Source organism: Salvelinus sp. IW2-2015, unplaced genomic scaffold (genome assembly GCF_002910315.2).
Source record: "Salvelinus sp. IW2-2015 unplaced genomic scaffold, ASM291031v2 Un_scaffold1616, whole genome shotgun sequence".
NCBI classification, from domain to species: domain Eukaryota; kingdom Metazoa; phylum Chordata; class Actinopteri; order Salmoniformes; family Salmonidae; genus Salvelinus; species Salvelinus sp. IW2-2015.
Genome location: NW_019943035.1, coordinates 149,039 through 159,570, shown reverse-complemented (window position 1 = coordinate 159,570; position 10,532 = coordinate 149,039).

Genomic DNA, 10,532 nt, shown 5'->3' with positions numbered 1-10,532 from the left:
TATCTAATAGAACACAGAGTTACCTAGCTAATAGAACACAGAGTTACCTATCTATTAGAACACAGAGTTACCTATCTATTAGAACACAGAGTACCTACTAATAGAACACAGAGTTACCTATCTATTAGAACACAGAGTTACCTAGCTAAATAGAACACAGTTACCTAGCTAAATAGACCACAGAAGTTACCTAGCTAATAGAACACAGAGTTACCTAGCTAATAGAACACAGAGTTACCCTATCTATTAGAACACCAGAGTTACCTAGCTAAAGACCACAGAGTTACCTATCTAATAGAACACAGAGTTACCTAGCTAATAAAACACAAGTTACCTATCATTAGAACACAGAGTTACCTAGCTAATAGAACACAGAGTTACCTAGCTAATAGAACACAAGAGTTACCTATCATTAGAACACAGAGTTACCTAGCTAATAGAACACAGAGTTACTATCTATTAGAACACAGAGTTACCTATCTAATAGAACACAGAGTTACCTAGCTAATAGAACACAGAGTTACCTATCTAATAAGAACACAGAGTTACCTATCTAATAGAACACAGAGTTACCTAGCAATAGAACACAGAGTTCCTATCTAATTTAGAACACAGAGTTACCTAGCTTAATAGAACACAGTTACCTATATTAATAAAACACAGAGTTACTAGCTAATAAAACACAGAATTACCAGCTAATAGAACACAGTTACCTAACTAATTAGAAACCAGAGATATCATCAATAGATACACAGATGTTACCTATCTAATAGAACACAGAGTTACCTAGCTAAGAGAACACAGAGTTACCTATCTATAGAACACAGAGTTACCTAGCTAATAGAACACAGAGTTACCTAGCTAATAGAACACAGAGTTACCTAGCTAATAGAACACAGCGTTATCCTATCTAATAGAACACAGAGTTACCTATCTTTAGAACACAAGACCTATCTAATAGAACACAGAGTTACCTAGCTAATAGAACACAAGTTACCTATCTAATACAAACACAGAGTTACCTAGCTAATAGAACACAGATTACCTAGCTAAAGAACACAGAGTTACCATCTAATAGAACCAGAACGAGTTACCTATCTATTAGAACACAGAGTTACCTATCTAATAGAACACAGAGTTACCTATCTAATAGAACACAGAGTTACCTATCTAATAGAACACAGAGTTACCTATCTAATAGACACAGAGTTACCTATCTAATAGAACACAGAGTTGCCTATCTAATAAAACACAGAGTTACCTATCTATATAGAACACAGAGTACCTATCAATAGAAACAGAGGGTTTATTTAATAAAAGCCTCTCTAATGCAAGTTCAGTTGAGTATGGTGTACCGCAGGGCAGCCGGCTAGGGCCATTATTGTTTTCTGTTTTTACTAATGACCTTCCACTGACCTTGAATAAAGCCTGCATGCCTATGTACACTGACGACTCAACCATATACAGGTCGACTGCAACAGGAAAGTAAATAACTGACGCCCTTAACATATAGCTTCGGTCAGCTTTAGAATGGGTAACTAGCAATAGGCAGGTGCTAAATATCTCAAGAACTAAAAGTATAAATATTTTGGACACTCACTAAACCATTAACCTATCTAAATCAAATCAAATCAAATGTTATTGGTCACACATACACATGGTTAGCAGATGTTAATGCGAGTGTAGCGAAATGCTTGTGCTTCTAGTTCCGACCGTGCAGTAATATCTAACAAGTAATCTAACAATTTCACAACAACTATCTTATACACACAAGTGTAAAGGAATGAATAATAATATCTACATATAAAGATATGGATGAGCGATGTGGCCGAACGCATAGGCAAGATGCAGTAGATGGTATCTAGATACAGTATATACAGAAGAAGATTAGTAATGTAGGCTATGTAAACATTATTATAACGTGGCATTGTTTAAAGTGACTAGTGATACATTTATTACATCCAATTTTTTATTATTAAAGTGGCTAGAAGATTTGAGTCAGTATGTTGGCAGCCGCCACTCAATGTTAGTGGTGGCGTTTAACAGGTCTGATAGCCTTGAGATAGAGAAGCTGTTTTTCAGTCTCTCCGGTCACAGTTTTGATGCACCTGTACTGACCACACCTTTTGGATGATAGCGGGGGTGAACAGGCAGTGGCTCGGGTGGTTGTTGTCCTGATGATCTTTTTGGCCTTCCTGTGACATCGGTGCGTAGTGTCCTGGAGGGCAGGTAGTTTGCCCCCGGTGATGCGTTGTGCAGACCTCACTACCCTCTGGAGAACCTTCCGGTTATGGGCGGACCAGCTGCCGTACCAGGCGGTGATACAGCCCGACAGGATGCTCTCGATTGTGCATCTGTAAAAGTTTGTGAGTGTTTTTGGTGACAAGCCACATCTCTTCAGCCTCCTGAGGTTGAAGAGGCGCTGTTGTGCCTTCTTCAACACGCTGTCTGTGTGGGTGGACCTTTTCAGTTCGTCCGTGATGTGTACGCCAAGGAACTTAAAACTTTCCACCTTCTCCACTGCTGTCCCGTCGATGTGGATAGGGGCTGCTCCCTTTACTGTTTCCTGAAGTCCACGATCATCTCCTTTGTTTTGTTGACGTTGAGTGTGAGGTTATTTTCCTGACACCACACTACGAGGGCCCTCACCTCCTTCCTGTAGGCCGTCTCGTCATTGTTGGTAATCAAGCCCACTACTGTTGTGTCGTCTGCAAACTTGATGATTGAGTTGGAGGCGTGCATGGCCACGCGGTCGTGGGTGAACAGGGAGTACAGGTGAGGGCTGAGAACGCACCCTTGTGGGGCCCCAGTGTTGAGGATCAGCGGGGTGGAGATGTTGTTACCTACCCTCACCACCTGGGGGCAGCCCGTCAGAAAGTCCAGGAACCAGTTGCACAGGGCGGGGTCGAGACCCAGGGTCTTGAGCTTAATGACGAGGTTGGAGTGTACTATGGTGTTAGATCTATTATTGAATAATGTGGCGATTGAGCAAGTCAAGGAGACTAAACTTTTTGATGTAACGCTAGATAGCAAGCTGTCATAGTCAAAATATATTTATATTTTACCTTTATTTAACCAGGTAGGCTAGTTGAGAACAAGTTCTCATTTACAACTGCGACCTGGCCAAGATAAAGCAAAGCAGTGCAACACAAACAACAACACAGAGTTACACATTGAATCACAAACATACAGTCAATAATACAATAGAAAAAGTATATATACAGTGTGTGCAAATGATGTAGGATAAGGGAGGTAAGGCAATGAATAGGCCATAGTGTCTAAATAATTACAATATAGCAATTAAACACTGGAGGGATAGATGTGCAGAAGATGAGTGTGCAGGCAGAGATACTGGGGTTAAAAAGAGCTAAATAAATAAAATAAATAACAGTATGGGGATGAGGTAGTTGGATTGGCTATTTACAGATAGGCTATGTATAGGTGCAGTGATCTGTGAGGTGCTCTGACAGCTGGTGCTTAAAGCTATAAAAAAATATATATACTCAATGGTTTCTAAAATGGGAAGAGGTCTGTCCATGATAAGGAGTTGCTCTAAATCAACCAGGCAGGTCAAACAGGCCCTAGTTTTGTCTCACCTGGATTACTGCCCAGCGGTATGCATGTCAGTCTCTCCTGGCTCAAAGTGGAGGAGAGATTGAGGTGCATCTCTATTGGTCTTTGTGTGAGGTGTTGATGGATGAAAGGTACCGAACTGTCTGTTCAAGCAGTTGGCCCATGGATCGGACACTCATCGGTAAAACACAAGAAACATTCAGCAAGAGGTCTCTTCACAGTCCCAAGGTCCAGAACAGAGGCAGGGAAACACACAGTATTACATAGAGCCATGACTAAATGGAACTCTGCCACGCCAGGTACTGTAACTCAAGATAGCAATAAAACAGATTCCAAAACCAGATTAAAGAACACCTTACAGCACGACGGGGACTGTGAAGAGACACAAGCATTTTATATACAGTGGGGAGAACAAGTATTTGATACACTGCCGATTTTGCAGGTTTTCCTACTTACAAGGCATGTGGAGTTCTGTAATTTTTATCATAGGTACACTTCAACTGTGAGAGACGGAATCCAGAAAATCACATTGTATGATTTTTAAGTAATTTATTTGCATTTTATTGCATGACATAAGTATTTGATCACCTACCAACCAGTAAGAATTCCGGCTCTCACAGACCTGCTTCTTTAAGAAGCCCTCCTGTTCTCCACTCATTACCTGTATTAACTGCACCTGTTTGAACTCGTTACCTGTATAAAAGACACCTGTCCACACACTCAATCAAACAGACTCTCCAAGCCTCTCCACAATGGCAAGACCAGAGAGCTGTGTAAGGACATCAGGGGTAAAATTGTAGACCTGCAAAAGGCTGGAATGGGCTACAGGACAATAGGCAAGCAGCTTGGTGAGAAGGCAAAACTGTTGGCGCAATTATTAGAAAATGGAGAAAGTTCAAGATGACGGTCAATCCACCTTTGCCTGGGGCTCCATGCAAGAATCTCACCTCGTGGGGCATCAATGATCATGAGGAAGGTGAGGGATCAGCCCAGAACTACACGGCAGGACCTGGTTAATGACCTGAAGAGAGCTGAGACCACAGTCTCAAAGAAAACCATTAGTAACACACATACGCTGTCATGGATTAAAATCCTTGCACGCACGCAAGGTCCCCTGCTCAAGCCAGCACATGTCCAGGCCCTTCTGAAGTTTGCCAATGACCATCTGGATGATCCAGAGAGGAATGGGAGAAGGTCATGTGTCTGATGAGACAAAAATAGAGCTTTTTGGTCTAAACTCCACTCGCCGTGTTTGGAGGAGAAGAAGGATGAGTACAACCCCAAGAACACCATCCCAACCGTGAAGCATGGAGTGTGGAAACATCATTCTCTGGGGATGCTTTTCTGCAAAGGGGACAGGACGACTGCACCGTATTGAGGGGAGGATGGATGGGGCCATGTATCGCGAGATCTTGGCCAACAACCTCCTTCCCTCAGTAAGAGCATTGAAGATGGGTCGTGGCTGGGTCTTCCAGCATGACAACGACCCGAAACACACAGCCAGGGCAACTAAGGAGTGGCTCCGTAAGAAGCATCTCAAGGTCCTGGAGTGCCCTAGCCAGTCTCCAGACCTGAACCAAATAGAAAATCTTTGGAGGAAGCTGAAAGTCCGTATTGCCCAGCGACAGCCCCGAAACCTGAAGATCTGGAGAAGGTCTGTATGAGGAGTGGGCCAAAATCCCTGCTGTAGTGTGTGCAAACCTGGTCAAGAACTACAGGAAACGTATGATCTCTGTAATTGCAAAACAAAGGTTTCTGGTTACCAAATATTAAGTTCTGCTTTTCTGATGTATCAAATACTTATGTCATGCAATAAAATGCAAATGAATTACTTAAAAATCATACAATGTGATTTTTGTTTTAGATTCCGTCTCTCACAGTTGAAGTGTACCTATGATAAAAATTACAGACCTCTACATGCTTTGTAAGTAGGAAAACCTGCAAAATCGGCAGTGTATCAAATACTTGTTCTCCCCACTGTATTTAGTATTGTATTCTGTATTGTATTATGTATTGTTATGTGTTGAATTATGTATAGTATTTTGTATTGTAGTATATATTGTATTATGTATTGTAATATGTATTGTATTATGTATTGTATTTTATATTGTATTATGCATTGTATTATGTATTGTATTATGTATTGTATTACGTATTATATTTTATATTGTATTATGCATTATAGTATGTATTGTATTATGTATTGTATTATGTATTGTATTATATATTGTATTATGCATTGTATTATGTGGTGTAGTTTGTATACTTTTATGTATTGTATTATATATTGTATTATGTATGGTATTATGTATGGTATTATGTATGATATTATGTATTGTATTATGTATTGTATTATATATTGTATTGTGTATGGTATTATGTATTGTATTGTGTATGGTATTATATATTGTATTGTGTATGGGCTTATATATTGTATTATGTAATGTATTATATATTGTATTATGTATGGTTAAATGCATTGCATTTTGTATGGTATTATGTATTGTATTGTGAATATTATTTATTTTATTTGTTGTGGGTTGTTTCCTGTTTGGACCCAAGGAAGAGTAGCCGTTGCCTTGGCAGCAGCTAATTGGGGATCCTAATAGAAATACTAAATACTAAATAGGCTGGTTCTGACAGTCCATTTATGCGCATAATGTGTAGACCTAGACTAGTTTCGGGTCAATTCCATGAAATCCAGTCGATTAATTTTGTGCCAGTGGGTAAAAGGAAACTTGGCGTATCTTCTTCAGCAAGGAATATATGGTAAACCTAGGTAGACCTTTCCTCTTTGGCTACACTTTTAATCTCCTATTATTCTGGTGTAGTTAGTATCATTGAATGAAGTATGGATTAAGAGGTGGTATGGAGCTCCCTCTAGTGTTTTGTAAACCAGCAGGGATGTGACCGATGAGACTGGTTGTGACTGTGTCAATGTAAAGAAGACGAAATCTTGCAGAATCTTCCAGGTAAAATAAAGGTCATTTTAATAATTGAGATTGAGGGCCGGTTTTCCCAGACATTAAATCCACTCCTGGACTATAAACCACTTTAATTTGTGGTCCGTCTGTTACACAGTTGGTAGATAGTGGGTTTCTACAAGGTGTCGAAAGCGTTCCACAGGGATGCTGGCCCATGTAGACTCCAATGCTCCAAGTTGGCTGGATGTCCTTTTGTTGGAGGACCATTCTTGAGACACACGGGAAACTGTTGAGCGTGAAAAACTCAGCAACAGTGGAGTTCTTGACACAAAACTGTGAGCCTGGCACTTACTACCATACCCTGTTCAAAGGCACTTAAATATTGTGTCTTGCCCATAAACCCTTTGAATGGCACACATACACAATCCATGTCTCAATTGTCTTAAGGCTTAAAAATCCCTCTTTAAAACCACATCTCCTCCCCTTCATCTACACTGATTGAAGTGGATTTAACAAGTGACATCAATAAGGAGTCATATCTTTCACCTGGATTCACCTGGTCAGTCTGTGCCATGGAAAGAGCAGGTGCTCCTAATGTTTTGTACACTCAGTGTATGTTATATTACTGAGATTTTCCATGAAGTTATATTTTTGTGTCTGGGAAGCTGCCTCATAAAGTCTTACGCTGAGATTCTTGACGGGCAGACAGCCGGACAGACAGAGGACGTTCAGTGGTCAGCGTCCAATGTCACGTCTGTCTGATTAGAGAGACGACGGACAGTTCAGTGGTCAGGCTCTAAAGTCACGTCAGTCTGATTAGAAAGACGTCCAGTTCTGACCCTGTTATTTTCCGGGGACACGACAGCAGCACTGACTTCTCCTGTAATTGGTTTCCATAGCTTTCACACGCCATAGTACACTTGTGTGTGTTTTTATTTGCATAACATTTAGCATGTTGATTGAAAACCTCTTTGCTGGAAAATGTTTATTTTTTTTTCATGTTATATTTTAAATGCTTTATTCTCTTTGTATTACTATTTTATTTTCTGGTGAATTTTCAACGTGTCATTTTGTAGTATAATTGTAAGATGCTCCCTTAACATGGCTCCCTGTTAAAATAAATCATACATGATGATTTCTCTGTCCAAATGAGTGTAGTATGACGAAAACATGTTTGACCTTCAGTGATAGGAAGGCAGTGTGACTGGGAAAAGGACAGAGAGAGAGAAAGAAAGAGAGAGAGAGAGAAAGAAAGAAAGAGAGAGAGAAAGAAAGAGAGAGAAGACAGAGGTAGAGAGAGAGAAGACAGAGAAAGAGAGAGAGAAAGAAAGAGAGAGAAGACAGAGGTAGAGAGAGAGAAGACAGAGAGAAAGAAAGAAAGAGAGAGGGAGAGAGAAGAGAGAGAAGACAGAGAAAGAAGAAGAAAGAAAGAGAGACGACAGAGGTAGAGAGAGAGAGAGAAGAAGACAAAGAGGTAGAGAGAGAGCAGAGGAAGAACAAAGGAGGGATGAAGCCTCTCAGGGATATTCAGAATGAGAGACCAGGATACATTTTTCCCTGTCTCTGACTCTGATAAGCTCTGTGTCTATTTCCCACCAAACCCTCAACCTCTATAGAATATTGACTAGAACCCCAAACATGTGATCATGTTACTCCAGTGCTAGCCTCTCTACACTGGCTTCCTGTTAAGGCTAGGGATGAGGATTTATTTTCAAGGATTTACTGCTAACCTACAAAGAATTACATGGTCTTGATTCCCACCTATCTCTCCGATTAGGTCCTGCCAAACAGCTGGAGGCAGGGCTTTCTACCTATAGGGCTAGATTTTTATGGAATGGTCTGCCTACCCATGTGAGAGACGCAGACTCGGTCTCGACCTTTAAGTCTTTATTGAAGACTCATCTCTTCAGTAGGTCCTATGATTGAGTGTAGTCTAGCCCAGGGGTGTGAAGGTGAACGGAAAGGCACTTAAATTAACCGCCCTTGCTGTTTCTGCCTGGCCGGCTCCCCTCCATCCACTGGGATTCTCTTCCTCTGACCCTATTACAGGGGTCACAGGCCATCTAGTGCTCCTCCATGCCGTCCCTAGGAGGGGTGCGTCACTTGAGTGAGTTGAGTAACGTCAGGGCCAGGCAGGATGTGAATTACGGGGGAGCCAGGGGGGGCTCAACTTCTCTGAATGACACGTTAGCTCTCCCCTGAATGACACGTCAGCTCTCCCCTGAATGACACGTCAGCTCTTCCCTGAATTAGACGTTAGCTCTTCCCTGAATTAGACGTCAGCTCTCCCCTGAATTAGACGTCAGCTCTCCCCTGAATTAGACGTTAGCTCTTCCCTGAATTAGACGTTAGCTCTTCCCTGAATTAGACGTTAGCTCTCCCCTGAATGACACGTCAGCTCTCCCCTGAATGACCGGCAGCTCTCCCCTGAATGACACGGCAGCTCTCCCCTGAATGACACGGCAGCTCTCCCCTGAATGACACGGCCAGCTCTCCCCTGAATGACACGCAGCTCTCCCCTGAATGACACGGCAGCTCTCCCCTGAAATGACACGGCAGCTCTCCCCTGATATGAACACGGCACCTCTCCCCTGAATGACACGTCAGCATCCCCTGAATGACACGTCAGCTCTCCCCTGATTAGACGTTAGCTCTCCCTATGAGTTACTTAATTAGACGTAGCTCTCCTGAATATAGACGTCAGCTCTCCCTCTGAATGACACCGTTCAGCGCTCTCCCCTGAATGACACGGCAGCTCTCCCCTGAATGACACGGCAGCTCTCCCCTGAATGACACGTCAGCTCTCCCCTGAATGACACGTCAGCTCTCCCCTGAATGACAAGTCAGCTCTCCCCTGAATGACAAGTCAAACTTTGTGTGGGTCTCTAAATAATGCCCATTTAACCATTCTCAGTGTTCAACACCATTGTTCCCTCCAAGCTCATCACCAAAGCTTAGGATCCTGTGACTGAACACCTCCCTTTGCAACTGGACCCTGGACCGGCATTTGATTGTGAGGTATTCTAGGTCGGGAGAACAATAGGACTTGAGTTCCTGTATGTTGTCACAATCACACCATGAGTAGTTAATCTCTTCCCAGAGATTTCTTTATTCCTGTTTGCGCGATGTACTGAGAACCCAGCTGGCTGTATGGACCGGGACAGTATATCCAGAGAGAGACATGATTCCTTGAAACAGAGTATGTTACAGTCCCTGATGTCTCTCGGGAAGGAGATCCTCGCCCTGAGCTCGTCTACTTTATTGTCCAGAGGCTGAACATTAGCGAGAAATAGACATGAAAGTGGTGGATTGTGTGCACGCCTCCTGACTCTGACTAGAAGTCCACCCAGAATACCTCTTCGCCGGCGGCGTCTTGGAGCAGCTTCTGGGATAAGTTCAATTGCAGCTGGGGGGTACGAACAAAGGATCCAATTCGAGAAAGTCATATTTCTGGTCATAATGCTGGTGAATTACCGCCGTTCTGATATCCAGAAGATATTTCCAGCTGTATGTAGTATCACAAAAAAACTTTTGGACTAATAATGTATGAAATAACACGCACAAAAACGAAATACTGCAAAGTTGCTTAGGAGCTAGAAGCAGAGCTGCCATTTCTGTCGGCGCAGAGGGTGGACAGGCAGAGGCAGCGGTAGAGGGAGAGCCATGGGCAGAGGGTGGACAGGCAGAGGCAGCGGTAGAGGGAGAGCCATGGGCAGAGGACGGGGAGGCAAGGGTAGGGGCAGAGGGTGGACAGGCAGAGGCAGGTCTATAAGGAAACAGAAATTAAGATGAGGAGAGGCTTTCTGCTCTTCGACATGATAGAACGGCTGCCACACAGTTTTGTATTATGTTGAAAATATCTATAGATTTAACTTTTTATTTTAAATGTTCTTGAATAGTTCATGTATGAACATGTATGAACACAATTGGTACCTGAATACATTTTGGTTTATGGAATTTCTCCACACGTGCTTCATTCAAGTGTATTTCTCCACACATACTACATTCAGAGAGTGCACTGTTATGAACTTGAAA